General features: G+C 36.3%; 1 protein-coding gene across 1 annotated transcript in view; it reads right to left on the bottom strand.

Annotated features, from left to right (window-relative positions):
* Nucleotides 1-4,553: 4,553 nt before the first annotated feature.
* The window catches only part of LOC309814958 (uncharacterized protein), a gene marked incomplete at its 5' end in the record, with an annotated part of 34,274 nt that continues 16,572 nt past the window's right edge, over nucleotides 4,554-22,255 (bottom strand). The window contains one exon of the transcript XR_014295784.1: nucleotides 4,554-4,957. The remainder of the gene's footprint in view (nucleotides 4,958-22,255) is intronic.

Raw genomic sequence — 22,255 nt, 5'->3', positions numbered from 1 at the left:
AGAACTAAACTACAGGTAAGGGAAATGGTACCATGAGAAAATTAATTTTATGTCTAAAATCCCTCCTCTTATGAAAGGAAGGATGAAATAGTCAATGGTGGAAGGAAGGAAGAAAAAAAGAAAGAGTAGTAGAAAATGCTTGTTTCAGAAAAGGTTTAACTCTGCTTCAGGAAGATTTCACAGCAAAGTATCAGCAACAAATTCCAGAAAGCCAAATTTATTATCAATTCAAAACCAGAAACATTCCCAGCTTCTCTGTATATTTGTAAGATACATGATACTGAGAGTGAAATAGTTAAACCTTATGCTCCTAGGAAGTATTAATAGTATTTCATAGTCAGGATAAAGATGCCCACGCTTCTGCCCAATGGAGAAATCCACTACTGGCTAAGGCTCAATCAAGAAATTACTTTTTCTGCCAAAAGGAACAGAATTTAAAATGCCTTCTCCAGTCCCTATAGAGGTATAAATTAGAGCACTCAGAGCAAGTTTAAGGGAACTATGAAAGGTAAAACTTTTTTGTGTGTAACTACTAGAGATATTTTACAGAGCATATTGTAGAAGTATACTTTCTTGGGAATACCATCTATAAAAACTCAATACTTCAAGTGAATATGGAACATACACAAAGAGACTGGTAATTCTGCAAAATAATAGGCAAAGAATAAGATCAACAGAAGTGGAACAAACAAAAAGAAAAAGAAGCCACATTAGACCAGAAAAGGGACCCATTGTCTTAAACCATCCATGATTTATAATTCTCACTGATAAATACTATAAAGAGGACTTTAAAACACGTGTGTGTGTGTGTGTGTGTGTCTGTGTGTGTAACATCTCTGGAAGATTATACCAGACACTGGTAATAGACGTTGCTTCTGAGTAGGGAAACTGGGGCACAGGGGAGAGAGAGACTTAACATTTCACTGTGTTCCATGTGAATGTATTAACTAGTTTTTTAAAAAGTAAATAATCTTAAATGCATATATATAATATCCAAAAGGATTCATACCAGCATGTTAATAGTGGTTATCTCTGAAAAATAGAGACTGATTGTTTTTCTCTTTTGTATTTTATAGTTGTCAAATTTTCTACAATGAGTGTGTATTAATCTTACAATCACAAAAATATGTACCACTAAATGTCTTTAAAAATATAGAACAGTGAGTAACCAATGAATCAAAATAAATAAAATTAATAATATCAACATTCTTACTGTATAGTATTAGCAGTTGTTGCATATAATTTCACTTAAGTCGACAGTATAGAAAACTAAATACAGTTGTCATTAAACAGTATTCACTTTCAACGAACTTCTTTTTTCTTCATTAATTTCACATCTTAAGGAACTCAACAGGTACAGATACCTGAACCAAGTGGTGCCTACCCTGGTACATTTGGGTACCTACCCTGGACATTTGGGTACCTAGGAAGTACAAAACTGGATAAGCAACACTCCTAACATGCTCTACCATGGCTAACTTCCACATACCACGTGCTCAAGGCTGGCCCTAGAGAAGCAGATGCAGCTGATATAAGAGTAATATAAAAATTATAATTTCATACATAAAATATCTTTAAAACTTTTATACCTATATTTATTAATGTCTTGGATAAATAGGTGACATGAGAAAGTTTTTTAAATTTTTCATTATATTTCACCAAAGAAAATATACAAATGGCCAATAAGTACCTGAAATGATACTCAACATCATTAGTCATTAGGAAATAAAAATGAAAATCACAAGATACTAGTACACACCCACAAGGATGGCTATAATCAGTAACAGATAATAACACCTGTGCAAGGATGTGGAGAAACTGGAACACTCATAGATTGCTGATGGGAATTTTAAATTGTGTAGCTGCTTTGGAAACCAGTTTGGTAGTTCCTCAAAAATTTAAACATAGAATTTCCATATGACCCAGGAGTTCCACTTCTACATATATGCCTAAGAGAAATAAAAACACACATCCACACAAAAACCTGTACACGAATGTTCAAAGCAGTATTATCCATAATAACCAAAAAGTGGAAACAACATAAATGCCCATCAACTGATGAATAACTAAACAAAATGTTGTATATCCACCCATACAATGGAATGTCATTCAGCCATAAAAAAGAATGAAGTACTAACACATGTTACAACATGGATGAACCTTGAAAACATTGTGCTTAAATGAAAGAAGCCAAGAACAGAAGACCATATGTTGTATGATAACATAGATATGAGATGTTCAAAGATAGAAAATAGATTAGTGGTTGCCAGGGGCTGAGAGGAAGCGAAAATGAGGAGTGACTGCTAACGGATACAGAGTTCCTTTTGGGGGTGATGAAAGTGTTCTGGAATTAGATAGCGGTGATGATTGCACTGTATTGTGAATGTGCTAGAAACTACTGAATTGTACATTTTAAAGGGGTGAATTTTATGGTATGTGAATTATATCTCAATGATTTTTTAAAATTTCATTATGAGCTGCATGCCCAAGGTCAGGGTATCAACCTGGTCAAGTTTATTGACCCACGGGCATAAGGATCATGTGGGCTGATTCTTTGGGAGACAATGGTGTTGTTGTTACTTATTAAATAGAATATTAAAACTAATGCAATACAGACCATATTTAAAATCTCCTCAGGGATATGCTAGTTCTTAAATTTTATTTTGGAACTTATTACCAAAAGAAAAGTAATATGACACACAAACAAGAGCAAATATGCTTTTTCACAGACTTTCATTATAATAGCATAGGGGTTCTGGTTATTTTTAGAGTTCTTATCACCAATGACAGTGAAAATTGATAACAATGTGGCCTCAAATATTAATTTGACTCATAAAGCAAGTGTTTGGCAGTGTACACGAATATGGCCATAGCCTGACTTCTAATATTCATCAATACATCTTGTATATTTTACACACAGATTATGCAGAATCCGTATTTTAATTACTGTAAACTAAACATTATTATGACTAATTTTTAAATTAGAATCCTTTTTAATGTTGAGAGTATACTGCAGTTATTAAATTTCTATGTATTATTGACATATTTAAATGAAAACATCTAAATTCTCTTGGTTTTTCTCCTGAATTATTTGGTTAATATTTTGTTAATATAATATTGTAAGAGGACAATAAAATTAATGAATAACAGTTCTCCACTCCTCATTTCCCTCTTCCTCCCCTACACACATGAATTACTCACAGTTTTATTTAAAAGTGTTAGTGCCAATTAAAATGTTTTTACTTAGCATTTCATTAGGAAATTTTTTATGCCAATAAAGTTGATTTTACCTTATAATACTGAATTAGTTATCTACTGCTACATAACAAATTACCCCAAATCATAGTGATTAAAAACAAAAACATTGGGCTTCCCTTGTGGCACAGTGGTTAAGAATCTGCCTGCCAATGCAGGGTCATGGGTTCGAGCCCTGGTCCAGGAAGATCCCACATGCCATGGAGCAACTAAGCCCGTGTGCCACAACTACTGAGCCCGCGCACCTACAGCCCGTGCTCTGCAACAAGAGAAGCCACCACAATGAGAAGCCCGTGCACCGCAATGAAGAGTAGCCCATGCTCGCCACATCTAGAGAAAGCCCGCGTGCAGCAACGAAGACCCAATGCAGCCAAAAAAAAAATAAAACAAAAAAAATTTTTTAATTAAAAAAAAGAAATTTATTATCTCACTGTTTTCGTGTGTCTGGAGTTTCAGAGCTGGGTGGTCTGGCTCAGGAGTTCTCATGAGTTTGCTGGAGCTTCAGCTGAAGGCTTGACTGGGACTACAGGATCCATTTCTACACCAGTTCTGCTACATGGCTGTTGGCAGGAGGCCTCAGTTCCTCACTGTACATAGAACTGTTTGGTATATTCCCCCAAAGCCAGTGACCCAAGAGAGAAAGCATGGAGGGAGCCATGCTTCTTATGATATAGTTTTAGAAGTCACAACCATCATAATATCCACTGTATTTTATCATTAGAAGTGCATCTCTAAGTCCAGCTCACTCTTAGAAATTAGGTTCCACTTTTAGAAGAGAAGAATGGTAAAGAACTTGTAGACATATTTTTAAATCTCCACAAATCCCTTTGAAATCAATCAATAAGCATGAGTGTATAGTTAATGCATTATAAATAAATCTCATGTTGTATTAATTTGGCTCCAAATTTCACTTGACTAATTTTACTTCTTTTTTTAAATTAATTTATTTATTTTTTCAGTAGATTTGAAAGGTTTCTTTATTTCAAATCAAGAGATCTAATAAGAGAATCACTGTCAACAGGCATTCTGTGCATCTTATCACATGCAAATTTTATAGACTAATATTGCTGACCATAATCACTTTATGGAAATGTTTCGCTAATAGAAATAAAGACTAAATATATTTAACTATGTCATAGAATATATTTCAGAGTAGGCTTAAAATCTGTTTTTTGTTTTTTGTTTTTTTCACACACACACACACTGTATTTTATTTTTACAAGAGATAAATAAACTGACACCAAGCATTGTAAATGGATGACCACAACAAAAGCAACAATGATTGCAATTACCAAACATGAAACACACTCATACTATGTCACAATATTGACATTCAGTCCAGTAATCCTCCACTGTAACAGCTCCTTTACTTTGCAGTGGAAATTGATTTGTATATTTTTTGCCACTGAGTCCTTGTGGGATTTTTTTTTATTCAAACAGAAAGTCACAAAAATTATAATCATCCTCATCAGTTCACTCAGTCCCATGTAATTAATTTTTTTTTATCTTGATCTTTTGTTAGCACTTTTATGAATTCATCAGTTTTCCATTAGAGTTCTGAAAATGCTTATTCATTCAATTCAGCAGTATAGTCAGTTACCAGAAACCTGTACTTGTCAGAGTCTTTTCCATGAATTCCTTGAGGATGAAACACTTTTACGGGAACATTTTTGCAAAAGCATCAGAGTACACCCAGGACTGTCTGTAAATGACAAAAGACTTAAAAATGACCACGGTTAAAGATTTGATGAAAACTCATATTAATGCAACTGACAAGGAAATTTAGTTATTTCTGAGATATACATTTTAATGTAAAGGAAGTTCTATATTAGGATTCTAATTCTTTTGCTTGAAATTTTTTTTCTCTATTTCATATATCACTTTTCTGTAAAAAAATAAAAGTCAAGATTTAACAATAAAAGCAATGTGACAGAGACTATTAATTCTCATAAAATATACATGTGCTTCTGTAAATGTCATAGCCTTCCCTACAGTTAGATTGGGGCCATACATCAAGTTCTAGCCAATAAATTGTAAACAGAAGTGATGAATGTCATATTCAAGCCAACACAGTTAAAAGCTGAGTTGCCTTTTCAAGCCCTCTATTCTCTCCCAAAGCAACTTTGAATAGTGCATGTTCCAGTTCTATAAGAAGACATCTCAATCATTATTGAACTATGTTGTGAATGAAAAGTAAACATTTATTTTGTTAGGCCACTAAAGTGTGAGGATTAATTTGTTAGCTAGCATAGCATAACAGAGCATAAAGTGACTAATTCATACTGCTAATACTTTAGTTAAATATTTAAAGGTACAATTTTTTATGTCCTAAACAAATGTTTTTATCCTTATTAGAAATTAAGATATTTCCTTTCAAGAACAAATAAAAGCAACTGACACTAGAATATTTAAATCCAGTCAATGGAGCATCATACTGTATCCCAGTTAATTACTACCTAATGGGTAGAATCAAAGAAAAATAGTCTCGAGAACAAAGAAGCTATGAGGAAAAATTAATGGTGGCAACTTAATCTCAGAAAAACCCAGAGATTAAGAGAAATAGTAAAAGACGTTCATGACTTTATGTGAAATTCACTCTAAACTGATATTTCTTAAAGCTAAATCCAAGGCTTAAAAAATAATTCATGGAAGAAACAAGAAAAAGAAACAGCTAAATTTGCACATTCCTAATCTTTGGAGGCTAAAATCTGAGATAAATGTTTTACACATGGCAAGACATAGGGTTATGTACATAATAACTAATCGAAAATTAAATTCCTAAATCCAATCATTATTGTTCAGAAATCTTATCACATGTGTCTTTTGGTGTGGAAGATAGTTGAATAAGGGAGGTGAAGAGGATGATGTTGACAAAAGAACAAGTGAAAAAATGGGAATTAAAAAAACTAACAAAGGAAAATCAGGAAAGACTGGTAAATCATTGGAAGGAAGAGGGAGCTAGATTATTTTATTTTATTTTATTTACAGTAGGTCCTTGTTGATTATCTATTTTAAATATTGCAGTGTGAACATGTCAATCCCAAAGTCCCACCCTATTATTTTAAGTAAAGAAAAAATGAGTACTGATGATGAATTCAATCCCATTCAAAAAGAAAAAAGGCCCAGTGAATTGCTATTTTATTTTTTGCCTGCAGGTGGCAGCTCTAGTTAATATTAACAGAGATATTCCCAAGTATTTCTGTACTATCCTCAGGTAGGTAATCCTGAGAATTAAACCTAGCCTCTCACTTTAAAAAGAAAAAAAAAAAAAAGAAGCCAATAGGAATTTTTCAAAATTTTTCATGGTTTTTGTCACTGCTAAATAGCATATTTTTATTACAATTTCAATTGCTTGCTGTAGTACATACAGAAATATGGTTGATTTTTGTATTTTGACCTTATATCCTGAAATTCTGCTAAATTCACTTATTGACATTAGTATTTTTTTGTAGATGCATTGGGATTTTTAATCTACAGGTTCATGTCATCTTTGAATAAAGACAAGGAATGCCTAGGGCCGATATGCATATATATTATTTCTCTCTCTCTCTCTCTCTCTCTCTCTCTCTCTCTCTCTCTCTCTCTTCCCTCTTTGTCTATTTCACTGTCTAGGACTTCCAGTTTAATAGAAATGGTGAAAGGCAACATCCTTGCCTGGTTTTCATCTTAGCAAAAAAGTATTCATTCACTCTTTCACCATTAAGTGTGATTATAACTGTAGGTATTTTATAGAGTTCCTTTATCAAGTTGAGAAAGTTCCCTTCTTTTCCTAGTTTGCTGAAAATTTTTACAATGGGGCTTCCTTGGTGGCGCAGTGGTTGAGAGTCTGCCTGCCAATGCAGGGGACACGGGTTCGAGCCCTGGTCTGGGAGGATCCCACATGCCGCGGAGCAGCTGTGCCCGTGGGCCACGGCTACTGAGCCTGCGCGTCTGGAGCCTGTGCTCCGCAACAAGAGAGGCCGGGAGAGTGAGAGGCCCGCGCACCGCGATGAAGAGTGGCCCCCGCCCCCCGCAACTAGGGGGGGCCCTCCCACAGAAACAAAGACCCAACACAGCCAAAAATAAATAAATAAATTTATATATTAAAAAAAAAAAAAAAATGGGCCTCCCTGGTGGCGCAGTGGTTGAGAGTCCGCCTGCCGATGCAGGGGATACGGGTTCGTGCCCCGGTCTGGGAGGATCCCATATGCCGCGGAGCGGCTGGGCCCGTGAGCCATGGCCGCTGGGCCTGCGCGTCCGGAGCCTGTGCTCCACAACGGGGGAGGCCACAACAGTGAGAGGCCCGCATACCGCAAAAAAAAAAAAAAAAAAATTTTTGCAATGCATGGGTGTTAAATTGGTGAAATACTTTTGTTGTTGTTGTTGCTGGAGTAATGGCTTAAGTATTTATTTTCTGCTTTTAACTTTATTTTTTAACTTTTTTTCACACACACACACTGTATATTACTTTTAAAAGAGATAAATAAACTGACACCAAGCATTGTAAATGGATGACCACAACAAAAGCAACAATGATTGCAATTACCAAACATGAAACACACTCATACTATGTCATAATATTGACATTCAGTCCAGTAATCCTCCACTGTAACAGCTCCTTTACTTTGCAGTGAAAATTGATTTGTATATTTTTTGCCTCTCAGTCCTTGTGGGATTTTTTTAAATTTATTCAAACAGAAAGTCACAAAAATTATAATCATCCTCATCAGTTCACTCAGTCCCATGTAATTAATTTTTTTGTCTTGATCTTTTGTTAGCACTTTTATGAATTCATCAGTTTTCCATTAGAGTTCTGAAAATGCTTATTCATTCAGTTCAGCAGTATAGTCAGTTACCAGAAACCTGCACTTGTCAGATTCTTTTCCATGAATTCCTTGAAGATGAAACCCTTTTATAGGAACATTTTTGCAAAAGCATCAGAGTACACCCAGAACTGTCTATAATTGACAAAAGACTTAAAAATGACCACGGTTAAAGATTTGATGAAAATTCATAATAATGCAATTGACAAAGAAATTTAGCTATTTCTGAGATATACATTTTAAAGTAATAACTAGAATTATGACTTATAACATTATACCAGAACTTATAAGATTTTTAGAAATTTCATGTAATGTCTGAAACATTTATATTAACATAATTCTATACAAATAACCCAAAGAAAGTTTAGTATTAGTTGTTTTTTGTTTGTTTGTTTTATACTGCAGGTTCTTATTAGTCATCAATTTTATACACATCAGTGTATACATGTCAATCCCAATCGCCCAATTCAGCACACCACCATCCCCACCCCACTGCAGTTTTCCACCCTTGGCGTCCATACGTTTGCTCTCTACATGTGTGTCTCAACTTCTGCCCTGAAAACCGGTTCATCTGTACCATTTTTCTAGGTTCCACACACATGCATTAATATACGATATTTCTTTTCCTCTTTCTGACTTGCTTCACTCTGTATGACAGTCTCTAGATCCATCCACGTCTCAACAAATGACTCAATTTCATTCCTTTTTATGGCTGAGTAATATTCCATGGTATATATGTACCACATCTTCTTTATCCATTCATCTGTCAATGGGCATTTAGGTTGCTTCCATGACCTGGCTATTGTAAATAGTGCTGCAATGAACATTGGGGTGCGTGTGTCTTTTTGAATTGTAGTTTTCTCTGGGTATATGCCTGGTAGAGGGATTGCTGGATCATATGGTAATTCTGTTTTTAGATTTTTAAGGAACCTCCATACTGCTCTCCACAGTGGCTGTATCAATTTACATTCCCACCAACAGTGCAAGACGGTTCCCTTTTCTCCACACCCTCTCCAGCATTCGTTGTTTGTAGATTTTCTGATGATGCCCATTCTAACTGGTGTGAGGTGATACCTCATTGTAGTTTTGATTTGCATTTCTCTAATAATTAGTGATGTTGAGCAGCTTTTCATGTGCTTCTTGGCCATCTGTATGTCTTCTTTAGAGAAATGTCTATTTAGGTCTTCTGCCCATTTTTGGATTGGTTCTTTGCTCTTTTAATATTGAGCTGCATGAGCTGTTTATATATTTTGGAGATTAATCCTTTGTCCGTTGATTCATTTGCAAATATTTTCTCCCATTCTGAGGGTTGTCTTTTCGTCTTGTTTATAGTTTCTTTTGCTATGCAAAAGCTTTGAACTTTCATTAGGTGCCATTTGTTTATTTTTGTTTTTATTTCCATTACCCTAGGAGGTGGATCAAAAAAGATCTTGCTGTGATTTATGTCAAAGAGAGTTCTTCCTATGTTTTCCTTTAAGAGTTTTATAGTGTCCGGTCTTACATTTAGGTCTCGAATCCATTTTCAGTTTCTTTTTGTGTATGGTGTTAGGGAGTGTTCTAATTTCATTCTTTTACATGTTGCTGTCCAGTTTTCCCAGCACCACTTATTGAAGAGACTATCTTTTCTCCATTGTATATCTTTGCCTCCTTTGTCATAGATTTGTTGACCATAGGTGTGTGGGTTTATCTCTGGGCTTTCTATCTTGTTCCATTGATCTATGTTTCTGTTTTTGTGCCAGTATCATATTGTCTTGATTACTGTAGCTTTGTAGTATAGTCTGAAGTCAGGGAGTCTGATTCCTCCAGATCCGTTTTTTTCCCTCAAGACCGCTTTGGCTATTCAGGGTTTTTGTGTCTCCATACAAATTTTAAGATGATTTATTCTAGTTCCATAAAAAAATGCCATTGGTAATTTGATAGGGATTACACTGAATCTGTAGATTGCTCTGGGTAGTATAGTCATTTTCACAATGTTGATTCTTCCAATCCAAGAACATGGTATATCTCTCCATCTGTTGGTATCATCTTTAATTTCTTTCATCAGTGCCTTACAGTTTTCTGCATACAGGTCTTTTGTCTCCCTAGGTAGGTTTATTCCTAGGTATTTAATTCTTTTTGTTGCAATGGTAAATGGGAGTGTTTCCTTAATTTCTCTTTCAGATTTTTCATCATTAGTGTATAGGAATGCAAGAGATTTCTGTGCATTAATTTTGTATCCTGCTACTTTACCAAATTCATTGATTAGCTCTAGTCATTTTCTGGTGGCATTTTTAGGATTCTCTATGTAGAGTATCATGTCATTTGCAAACAGTGACAGTTTTACGTTTTCTTTTCCAATTTGTATTCCTTTAATTTCTTTTTCTTCTCTGATTGCCATGTCTAGGACTTCCAAAACTATGTTGAATAATAGGGGTGACAGTGGACATCCTTGTCTTGTTCCTGATTTTAGAGGAAATGCTTTCAGTTTTTCACCATTGAGAATAATGTTTGCTGTGGGTTTGTCATATACGGTCTTTATTACCTTGAGGTAGGTTCCCTCTATGCCCACTTTCTGGAGAGTTTTTATCATAAATGGGTGTTGAATTTTGTCAAAAGCTTTTTCTGCAACTATTGAGATGTTCATACGGTTTTTATTCTTCAATTTGTTAATACGGTGTATCACATTGATTGATTGATTTATATTGAAGAATCCTTGCATCCCTGGGATAAATCCCACTTGATCGTGGTGTATGATCCTTTTAATGTGTTGTTGGATTCTGTTTGCTAGTATTTTCTTGAGGATTTTTGCATCTATATTCATCATATTGGTCTGTCATTTTCTTTTTTTTTACTTTCTTTGTCTGGTTTTGGTATCAGGGTGATGGTGGCCTCATAGAATGAGTTTGGGAGTGTTCCTTCCTCTGAAATTTTTTGGATGAGTTTGAGAAGGTTGGGTGTTAGCTCTTCTCTAAATGTTTGTTAGAATTCACTTGTGAAGCCATCTGGTCCTGGACTTCTGTTTGTTGGAAGATTTTTAATCACAGTTTCAATTTCATTACTTGTGATTGGTCTGTTCATATTTTCTGTTTCTTCCTGGTTCAGTCTTGGAAGCTATACCTTTCTAAGACTTTATCCATTTCTTCCAGGTTGTCCATTTTATTGGCATAGAGTTGCTTGTAGTAGTCTCTTAGGATGCTTTGTATTTCTGCGGTGTCTCTTGTAACTTCTCCTTTTTCATTTCTGATTTTACTGAGTCCTCTATTTTTCTTGATGAGTCTGGCTAATGGTTTATCAATTTTGTTTATCTTCTCAAAGAACCAGCTTTTAGTTTTATTGATCTATGTTAATGTTTTCTTTGTTTCTATTTCATTTATTTCTGTCTGATCTTTATGATTTCTTTCCTTCTGCTAACTTTGGTTTTGTTTGTTCTTCTTTCTCTAGTCCCTTTAGGTGTAAGGTTAGATTGTTTACTTGAGAGTTTTCTTGTTTCTTGAGGTAGGTTTGTATAGCTATAAACTTCCCTCTTAGAACCGCTTTTGCTGCATCCCATAGGTTTTGGATCGTCGTGTTTTCATTGTCATTTGTCTCTAGGTGCTTTTGATTTCCTCTTTGGTTCCTTCAGTGACCTCTTGGTTATTTAGTAACGTATTGTTTTGCCTCCATGTGTGTGTTTTTTTTACATTTTTTTCCCTGTAATTCATTTCTAATCTCATAGCGTTGTGGTCAGAAAAGATGCTTGATATGATTTCAATTTTCTTAAATTTACTGAGGCTTGATTTGTGACCCAAGATGTGATCTATCCTGGAGACTGTTCTGTGCGCACTTGAGAAGAAAGTGTAATCTGCTGTTTTTGGATGGACTGTCCTATAAACATCAATTCAATCTATCTGGTCTCTTGTGTCACTTAAAGCTTCTGTTTCCTTATTTATTTTCATTTTGGAAGATCTGTCCATTGGTGTAAGTGAGGTGTTAAAGTCCCCCACTATTATTGTGTTACTGTCGATTTCCTCATTTATAGCTGTTAGCAGTTGCCTTATGTATTGAGGTGCTCCTATGTTGGGTGCATATATATTTATAATTGTTATATCTTCTTCTTGGATTGATCCCCTCATCATTATGTAGTGTCCTTCCTTGTCTCTTGTAACATTATTTTAAAGTCTATTTTACCTGATATGAGTATTGCTACTCCAGCTTTCTTTTGATTTCCACTTGCATTGGAATGGAATATCTTTTTCCATCCCCTCACTTTCAGTCTGAATGTGTCCCTAGGTCTGAAGTGGGTCTCTTGTAGACAGCATATAGATGGGTCTTGTTTTTGTATCCATTCAGCAAGCCTGTGTCTTTTGGTTGGAGAATTTAATCCATTCACGTTTAAGGTAATTATCAATATGTATGTTCCTATGACCATTTTCTTAATTGTTTTGGGTTTGTTTTTGTAGGTCCTTTTCTTCTCTTGTGTTTCCCACTTAGAGAAGTTCCTTTAGCATTTGTTGTAGGGCTGGTTTGGTGGTGCTGAATTCTCTTAGCTTTTGCTTGTCTGTAAAGCTTTTGATTTCTCCATCGAATCTGAATGACATCCTTGCAGGGTAGAGTAATCTTGGTTGTAGATTCTTCCCTTTCATCACTTTAAGTATATCATGCCACTCCCTTCTGGCTTCTAGATTTTCTGCTGAGAAATCATCTGTTAACCTTATGGGAGTTCCCTTGTATGTTATTTGTCATTTTTCCCTTGCTGCTTTCAATAATTTTTCTTTGTCTTTAATTTTTGCCAACTGTATTACTAAGTGTCTCGGGGTGTTTCTCCTTGGGTTTGTCCTGTATGGGACTTGCTGCACTTCCTGCACTTGGGTGGCTATTGCTTCTCCCAAGTTAGGGAAGTTTTCGACTATAATCTCTTCAAAAATTTTCTCGGGTCCTTTCTCTCTCTCTTCTCCTTCTGGGACCCCTATAATGCGAATGTTGTTGCATTTAATATTGTCCCAGAGGTCTCTTAGGCTGTCTTCTTTTCATTTTTTTTTTCTTTATTCTGTTCTGCAGCAGTGAACTCCACCATTCTGTCTTCTGGGTCACTTATCCGTTCTTCCACCTCAGTTATTCTACTATTGATTCCTTCTAGTGTAGGTTTCATTTCAGTTATTGTATTGTTCATCTCTGTTTGTTTGTTCTTTAATTCTTCTAGGTCTTTGTTAAACATTTCTTGCATCTTCTCGATCTTTGCCTCCATTCTTTTTCCGAGGTCCTGGATCATCTTCACTATCATTATTCTGAATTCTTTTTCTGGAAGGTTGCCTATCTCCACTTCATTTAGTTGTTTTTCTGTGGTTTTATCTTGTTCCTTCATCTGGTATATAGCCCTCTGCCTTTTCATCATGTCTATCTTTCTGTGAATGTGGCATGAAATACTTTTTTTCTCCTGCATCTTTTGAGAGGATCATATGGTTTTTCCCTTTTAGTCTATTGATACGGTGAATTACACTGATTAGTGAACATGAATCAACCCTACAGTCCTGGGATAATCCAACTTAGTTATGATGTTTTATCCTTTTCATATATTTCTGGATTTTATTATCTAATATTTTGCTGAAGATATTTGCATCCACGTTTATGTGATATATTAGTCTTAAATTGTCTTTTCTTGAAATATCTTTGATCTGGAATCAGAGTGAATGCTAGTCTCATAAAATGAGTTGGGAAGTATTCCTTTCTCTTCTATTTTCCAAAAACATTTGAGTAATATTGGTATATTTCTTCCTTAAATGTTTGGTAGAATTTACCAGTGAAGCCATCTGAGTGTGGAGTTTTCTTTGTAGGGAGGGTTTTAATTACATATTCAATTCAATCTAACAATGTCTGCCATCCAGTTGGGATGTTTGAAGCATTTATAGTTAATGTACTTATTTATATGATTGAATTTAAACCTACCACCTTGTTATTTTTTCCTTTTTCTCTAGCAGTGGACTGTCATTGTTTGTTACTTGATGAGTAGTTTATGGTGGGATGTAGAGGCTTCTTATTTCTCCTGCCCATCCTCAGCCTTAGGCAGGCCATGTGTACCCAGGTGCTTAGGTGTAGGCTTTCCCAATTTTTCTGCCCTCCCAGCTCTAGGAATCAAACTCTTGGGAGTCTTGGGCTGGAGAAGGTTTTCTGCCTCTCCTCCAGCAGCATACAGCTCTTCTTCCCAGTACAAGACTCGTGGTTGGGCAGAGGAGTTTCCTGTCCTTCTCACTGTGGCATATGGCTTTTGCTTCTGTCCCTTCCTCTGCAGCACTGTACCTATGCCTGGGCCCTGGGAGTAGAATGGTTTCCTGCCCATCCCCCAGAGGTTTACAGCTTTTACTTTGCATGTGAGAAAAGTCTAGAAAGTGGACAGATTTTCACCAAGAAGCATGCTCTCGGATCTCCTGGCCTGTACCCAAGACTGTACTCACAGTCTTTTTTGTGAACACCAAGTAGAGACCAATGGACAAGAATTGACAAATGAATGACTCAAAAGTTCACAAATACCCTAAACTGTCAGTGTAGCCCCCACTCAGCTTTAAGGTTTTGTTAAAACTTTAACCGTTTTCTTTTTCCTGCTTTTATGACAACAACCTCTTCTGTCTATGCTCTGCAAAAGGTGAAACAGGTTGTCTGTGCCATTTCTCCATGGAGAGGCTTGTCACCCTTTAGAATTTATCTGGTTGCCTTGCAACCTCAGTTCTCTGATGGGTTTGATAAGTTATTACCTGGCTTTTTACTCATTGTTAGGATGCAAGCGACCCTTTTTTTTTTTTTTTTTTTTCTTTTTTTGGCTGTGGGAGATGTGCAAGGAGATAGATGAAACAAGACTGGCAAAATGAGTGATGGCAGATGGAGATTAATATTCTTTTTTTTTCTAATTCTGTATATGTTTGAAATTTTCCAGAATAAAAAGGTTTTGAATAATTGCCTGAAGATTGAAACACTTTAGAGATTAGGCTTCGTATTCTAGAAACTGCTTTATAATTAATATTTACTCTAAAATACAAGAGTCTTTGATAAACTGTATTTATAAAGTAAAGGATTTCACCTCTGAAAGCAGAAGGATGTTAGAAAGAGTGGTGAGGAATTTGCCCTAATAATTAACTCAGAAGCTCTGATTATTGCATTTCCGTCCCATGACCTCTGCAATCTTCTTGTTTGCCAATGTTGCTAACGTCACTCAGTGTAAAGAAGTTAATTTTCTTGTCAACTGAACTTTGAGTCTTTTTATTACCAGCTATTAGAGATACTTGTGTAGATTTCAATCCTGGGAGAAAGGACCCCAATGATGAAGAAATTTTATTAAATACTCCAGCCCTTAATAAAAAGGTTCTATTTCTAATTTTATTTTTTTATTGAAGTATAGTTGATTTACGATGTTGTATTAATTTCTGCTGTACAGCAAAGTGACTCAGTTATACACATATATACATTCTTTATTTTGTATTTTTTTCCATTATGGTTTATCCCAGGAGATTGGATATAGTTCCCTGTGCTATACAGTAGGACCTTGTTGTTTATCCAGTCTAAATGTAATAGTTTGAATCTACTAACCCCAAACTTCCAGTCCATCCTTCTCCCGCCCCCCTCCCCCTTGGCAACCACAAGGCTGTTCTCTATGCCTGTGAATCTGTTTCTGTTTTGTAGATAGGTTCATTGTTGCCATATTTTAGGTTCCACATATAAGTGATATCATGTTATTTGTCTTTCTCTTTCTGACTTACTTCACTTAGTATGATAATCTCTAGTTGCATCCATGTTGCTGCAAATGGTATTATTTCGTTCTTTTTTATGACTGAGTAGTATTCCATTGTATATTTGTACCACATCTTCTTTCCTCATTCATCTGTTGATGGACATTTAGGTTGTTTCCATGTTTTTGCTATTGTGAATAGTGCTGCTATGAACATAGGGGTGCATGTAACTTTTTGAATTATAGTTTTGGGAGGTATATGCCCAGGAGTGGGATAGCTGGATCATATGGTAAATCTAGTTTTAGTTTTCGGAGGAACCTCCATACTGCTTTCCATTGTTGTCTGTACGAACTTACATTCCCACCAACAGTGTAGGAGGGTTCCCTTTTCTCCACATCCTCTCCAGCATTTGTTATTTGCAGACTTTTTAATGATGGCCATTCTGACCAGTGTGAGGTGGTACCTCACTGTAGTTTTGATTTGCATTTTTCTAATAATTAGTGATGTTGAGCATCTTTTCATGTTCCTACTGGTCATCTGTATGTATGTCTTCTTTGGAGAAATGTCTATTAAGGTCTTCTGCCCATTTTTCAATTGGGTTGTTTGTTTTTTTGTTGTTGACTTGTATAAGCTGTTTGTATATTTTGGAGATTAAGTCCTTGTCAGTTGCATCATTTGCAAATATTTTCTCCCGTTCCATAGGTTGCCTCTTTGTTTTTGTTTTTGTTTTAGTTTTAGTCTTTTTATGGTTTCCTTTGCTGTGCAAAAGCCTGTAAGTTTGATTAGGTCCCCTTTGTTTACTTTTGTTTTTATTTCTATTGCCTTGGGAGACTGACCTAAGAAAACACTGATACAACCTACTTCTGAGAATGTTTTGCCTATGCTATGCTTCCTTCTAGGAGTTTTATGGTATCATGTCTTATGTTCGTCTTTAAGCCATTTTGAGTTTATTTTTGTGCATGGTGTCAGGGTGTGTTCTAACTTCATTGATTTACATGCAGCTGTCCAACTTTCCCAGTACCATTTGCTGAAGAGACTGCCTTTTTCCCACTGTATAGTCTTGCCTCCTTTGTTGAAGATTAATTGACTGTAGGTGTGTGGGTTTATTTCTTGACTCTTTATTCTGTTCCATTGATCTGTATGTCTGTTTTTGTACCAATACCACACTGCTTTAATTACTGTAGCTTTGTAGTATTGTCTAATATCTGGGCGAGTTATGCCTCCTGCTTTTTTTTCCTCACGATTGCTTTGGCAATTCTGGGTCTTTTATGGTTCCATATAAATTTTTGGATTATTTGTTCTAGTTCTGTGAAAAATGTCATGGGTAATTTGATAGGGATCACATTAAATCTGTAGATTGCTTCGGGTGGTATTGCCATTTTAACAGTATTAATTCTCCCATTCCAAGAGCATAGGATATCTTTCCATTTCTCTGAATCCCCTTTAATTTCCTTTATTAATGTTTTATAATTCTCAGTGTATAAGTCTTCCACCTCCTTGGCCAGGTTTATTCCTAGGGTTTTGTTTTGTTTTGTTGCAATTTTAAAAGGTTTTTTTTTAATTCCCTTTCTGATATTTCATTATTAGTGTAAAGAAATGCAACTGATTTCTGAATGTTAATCTTGTATCCTGCTGCTTTGCTGAAGATTCTCCTATTTCTTAAACCACTCCCTCTAGCTTCTTTTTCTTTGCATAACCCCAATGCTCCTTGACTGCCAGTCCACTCTATAGTACAGACCATATATAAGGTGCATAGTATGTGCCAGGCGCTGTGGCAGATACTTTTATACATATTACCTTCACATCACACAGCCTCTCCTCCATTTCCACAGGTTCTCTTGTTGACCTCATCTGTTGCTCTGCCTCAAATCTCAATTCTAGCATCTCTAGGTCTGCCCTTTGTCCACAGGTCTAGGGCCACATTCCCAACAGATGGACTTCTTCATATTGTCCTCTCTCGTCCCTCAAACTTGATATGTCTGACATAGAAATACTTATGCCATTCCAGCTGCCATTTTATATCATGCCAGAAAATATGTGCTAAAAAATTACCACAGAAAATATTAAAACATATTTCAAGTCACACTAAATATTGAAAAAATTCTATATACCTCAAACCCTATAAAATTGTATTTTTTAATGATGTGACATTCCTTATCTATGTTATTGACCATGCTAAAAGGGGAATAACTCTTACCTTTTGGCAAAATAGCTGAAGAATTATCACAAAATATATTAAATACTCACTATAAGCTGAAAATATGAAAATGTAATTCCTAAAAAGGATGAACTCCCAAGAATTTGGCGGAAGAGCTTAATAAAAATCATTCTCTGAGTTAACTTTCACAGTGTTAGAGTGTTCCCCCAAATTAAACTGCTCCTTAATTTTATCAAAGAGAATAAATATAAAGATAACTTTGGGTATTTTTTATTGTGGTCTATAATGGTGTCATGCTATGTAACTGAAGAGTAATGATCATTATAGGGTCTAAAATAAGAGAGCCAAAGAGCAATGTTTGTCAATATTTATCAACTTTATTCATAGCAGAAGGTAACTTGATTGATCAATTCAAGCATTTGAGTCAGATTCACTTTGTCTTTTTTTTTTAAATTTTTATTTATTTTTGGCTGTGTTGGGTCTTCATTTCTATGCGAGGGCCTTCTCTAGTTGTGGCAAGCGGGGGCCACTCTTCATCGCGGTGCATGGGCCTCTCACTATCGTGGCCTCTCTTGTTGCGGAACACAGGCTCCAGACACACAGGCTCAGTAGTTGTGGCTCGCTCATGGGCCCAGTTGCTCCGTGGCATGTGGGATCTTCCCAGACCAGGTCTCGAACCCGTGTCCCCTGCATTGGCAGGCAGATTCTCATCCACTGCACCACCAGGGAAGCCCTCACTTTGTCTTTATATAATAGTAAGAAGCTCTTCTGGTTTGATGACAACTCTCCACAGGTCCACCCAGCTGCTTTTCCTTTTTGCTGTACCAGATAGTCCTTCTTTTTTTTTCTTTTTTTAAAAAATTTATTTATTTATTTATTTATTTATTTATTTATTTATTTATTTATTTATGGCTGTGTTGGGTCTTCATTTCTGTGCGAGGGCTTTCTCTAGTTGTGGCAAGTGGGGGCCACTCTTCACTGCAGTGCGCAGGCCTCTCACTATCACGGCCTCTCTTGTTGCAGAGCACAGGCTCCAGACGCGCAGGCCCAGTAATTGTGGCTCATGGGCCCAGTTGCTCCGCGGCATGTGGGATCTTCCCAGACCAGGGCTCAAACCCGTGTCCCCTGCATTGGCAGGCAGATTCTCAGCCACTGCACCACCAGGGAAGCCCAGATGGTCCTTCTTTTTGGGAAGAAATGCAATCAAAAACCTACTCCAAGGTAACTGAAAAATTGAATTCCTGTGCCTTAAAGCTAAGACCTGGGCGGGCCTTCAACCACAGGTGACTGATCCATTTATAACACAGCCCCTCCCTAGGACTGAACAAGCAGGATCTAGTTTCCCCTTTCCCTGCCACATCTCAGTCACCTTCCTTTGTGTAAAATTCTGCTTGGTATGACCTAATGAAGTGTTCCAATTTTTATTACAGGCCTAGAATTCTGCTCTTCATTCAAACAGTAAATACATTTGCATTTGCCTGAAATACTTGAATGGATTTTTTATAAAATTTATTTTAAGAAAAATTATCAATGTCTTGTTAAAATACTTGAATTTGTAAAAGGAGAGAAAAGTCCATAACTTTGTTATTTTAATACAGCTGTTATTTTTTTGTGTTCTGTTCTGGTCAAACTGCTTTGCAAAAGAGTGACAACAGTTGACAACTCAGGAATGTATGTATACAGTGGCAATTTTTTTCAGTAAAAGGCCAGACAGTAAATATTTCAGGCTTTGCAGGCCATACAGTCTGATGGAACTATCTGACTCTGCTATTGTGGTACAAAAGCAACCATAAACAATACAGAAACAAGTGTGGCTCTGTTCTAATAAAACTATGAACATTAAAATCTGAATTTCATATAATTTTCATATGTCACAAAATATTACTCTTTCTTAATTTTCTCTCAGCATTTAAAAATGTAAAATACAGTCTTGACTTGTGGGCCATACAAAAGTGAGTAGCAGGTTGTCTATCCATGGGTCATAGATGGCCAGCCCTGTTTAAGACCTTATCTCTAGTTGTGAACCATGCCCTGAGCTCCACAGCCACAATTTCAGCTTTTTCCTGAACATCCCATCAGCACCTCAAACCAAAACCATTTCAAACCTAACTCAGAACATATGTCTCATCTAAACTGTTTGCTTGTCTCAAATCTCCTATTTCTGTTCATGGAACACTGTCTCCCAGTCATCCAGACCTGAAGTTTAAAAATCATTCACTACCCTTGTCAAGTCCTGTCCTGTCTCAAATATGTCTCCAGTTTGCAATTCCCACACCCAGCAACCGAGTTCAGGCTTTCATTGTTTAGCCTGCATTGTTACTGTAGTACTATAATTGGTTTCCATGCTTCTAGCACTCCAATGTATCTAATATATTGTTGTCAGAATACGCCTCCTAAAGGGCTGCTCTAATTATGTCACTATGGAACACTATCTTAAAACTCTGTGTAACTCTATTGCTTGCCAAATTAAATACAAACTTTTCAACTAGCTTTCAAGACCATCCAAAACATCCCAAATATCTTTGTAGTCTTGCTTCACCCTAAACCTTTGTTCATTCATTCAACAAAAGTGAAGGAGCACCTATTAAGTACCAAGGCACTGTGCTGGATACACAAGGGGATACAATGATGAGCAAAAACCACATGACCTCTGCCTTCATAGAGTTTACAGTATAGTTGTGGAAAAAGACATGAGTCAAATAATCACTTAAAAGGTATAAGAAGAACATGAAGCAATATTTTCAAAGTACTGAAAGAAAAGAACTTCAAATCTAGGGCTTTACATAAAACTAAACTATTATCTAAGTGTGTGGCTGAAATAATGATTCTTTCATGCACATAAGCATCAGAACATTCATCACATAAAGACCACCTCTGAAAACATTTCTAGAAGTGCTCCGGCAATAAAAAAACAAAAACAAAAACCTCTGGAGGCTTTGAGATCTATGGGAAGTAGGTCTACTTTAAACTTTGATAGGCCTGATTGTGGTGATATTTTACAGCTGTATACATATGTCAAAGCTTATAAAATTGTACTTTAAATATGTGCAGTGTATGTATGTCAATTATACCTCAATAAAACTGGCAAATATTTGGTAGGAAAAAAATTTTAATGTTAATGTACAGTTTAAAGTAAAAGAATAAAAGGAAAAAGAGAATAAAAGAAACACCTAGGTTATTTTTTAAATCCATAAATAAATGTAAAATTATGACTGTGTCTATAGAGAGAGCATAGATGCTCCACCCCTTTTCCCGTATCTTGCCCTATTCATCTCTTCCATCTTAGGAATGGCTGTTCCTAAGTTATAGCCGTTCATAATGAGCCAGTGATCTAGTAAACAAAATGTTTCTCTGAGTTCTGTGGGCCGCTTTGCAAATTAATCAAACCGAAGGAAGAGTTCATGGGAACCTTCAATATACAGCCGGTTGGTCACAAGCACAGGCAACAACCTGGACTTGCAGTTGGCATCTGGAGTAGGGAGGGATTAGGGAGTACTGTGGAACTGAGCCCTCGACTTGTGGAATCTGATGCTGTCTCTGGGTAGATAAGGTAGAATTGTAGAATACCCAGCTGGTGTCAGAGCATTGCTTGTTAGAGGTATGGGGACAAAATCTCCACCCCCATAACTTAGAATTGGGTGCTCAGAACTAAAAAGACCCCCCATTTTACAAATTAGGAAACTGAGGTACAGAAAAGCTAAGTGTCTTGCCTGAGGTCATACCGCCAGTGAGTAGTAGAACTGGGATTACAAACCAAAGTAATCTGGTTCAAGAGTCCATACTCTTAACTATGAAATTAATAGATGAAGAGGGAAGAGAAAGAATTTCAAGCAGATGAAACAATACATGAAAATACCCCATGTGCTTGGGGAGTATGGGGATTCAACGTAGGCCAGTGTGGCTAGGGCAGAGAGGGGAAAGAAACATGATGTCTCTGAGAGGAAGTAGAGGCCTATTATGCAAAACCTTCTAAACCAGGTTTCAGAATGTTGTCTTTATTTTTAGAACAATGGATACCATTTAAGTCTCGTAAGTAGGAACTAATAGGAATTTTGAAGATATTATTTTGGTTTCAATGTGGAAAAGAGATTAGAGAGGGCTAGAGTGGATGTGAATAAACTCATTATTGCAGTTGTACACATGAGATATGTTAGTAGTTGAACTATGATAAAAGTCAGCTTGAAGAAAGAAAGGCAAGCTGGAATTAAACATCTTACTGCATAACTCAGAAGTCTTTTCCTTTGTAATAATTAGAGGCAGATTGATATTGGGAGGGAATGGATCTGCTCCGAAACTCTCAAGGTGATGGTAGACATAAAACTCAAGTTCTGGTACAGTGAAGCCTGGAGGAGACTGCTAGTGTCCTT

This window comes from Mesoplodon mirus (genome assembly GCF_964341445.2).
Source record: "Mesoplodon mirus genome assembly, chromosome: 2".
Taxonomy (NCBI): domain Eukaryota; kingdom Metazoa; phylum Chordata; class Mammalia; order Artiodactyla; family Ziphiidae; genus Mesoplodon; species Mesoplodon mirus.
The sequence above is the reverse complement of the archived record's forward strand: the minus strand, read 5'-3'. Positions and strand labels throughout refer to the sequence as shown.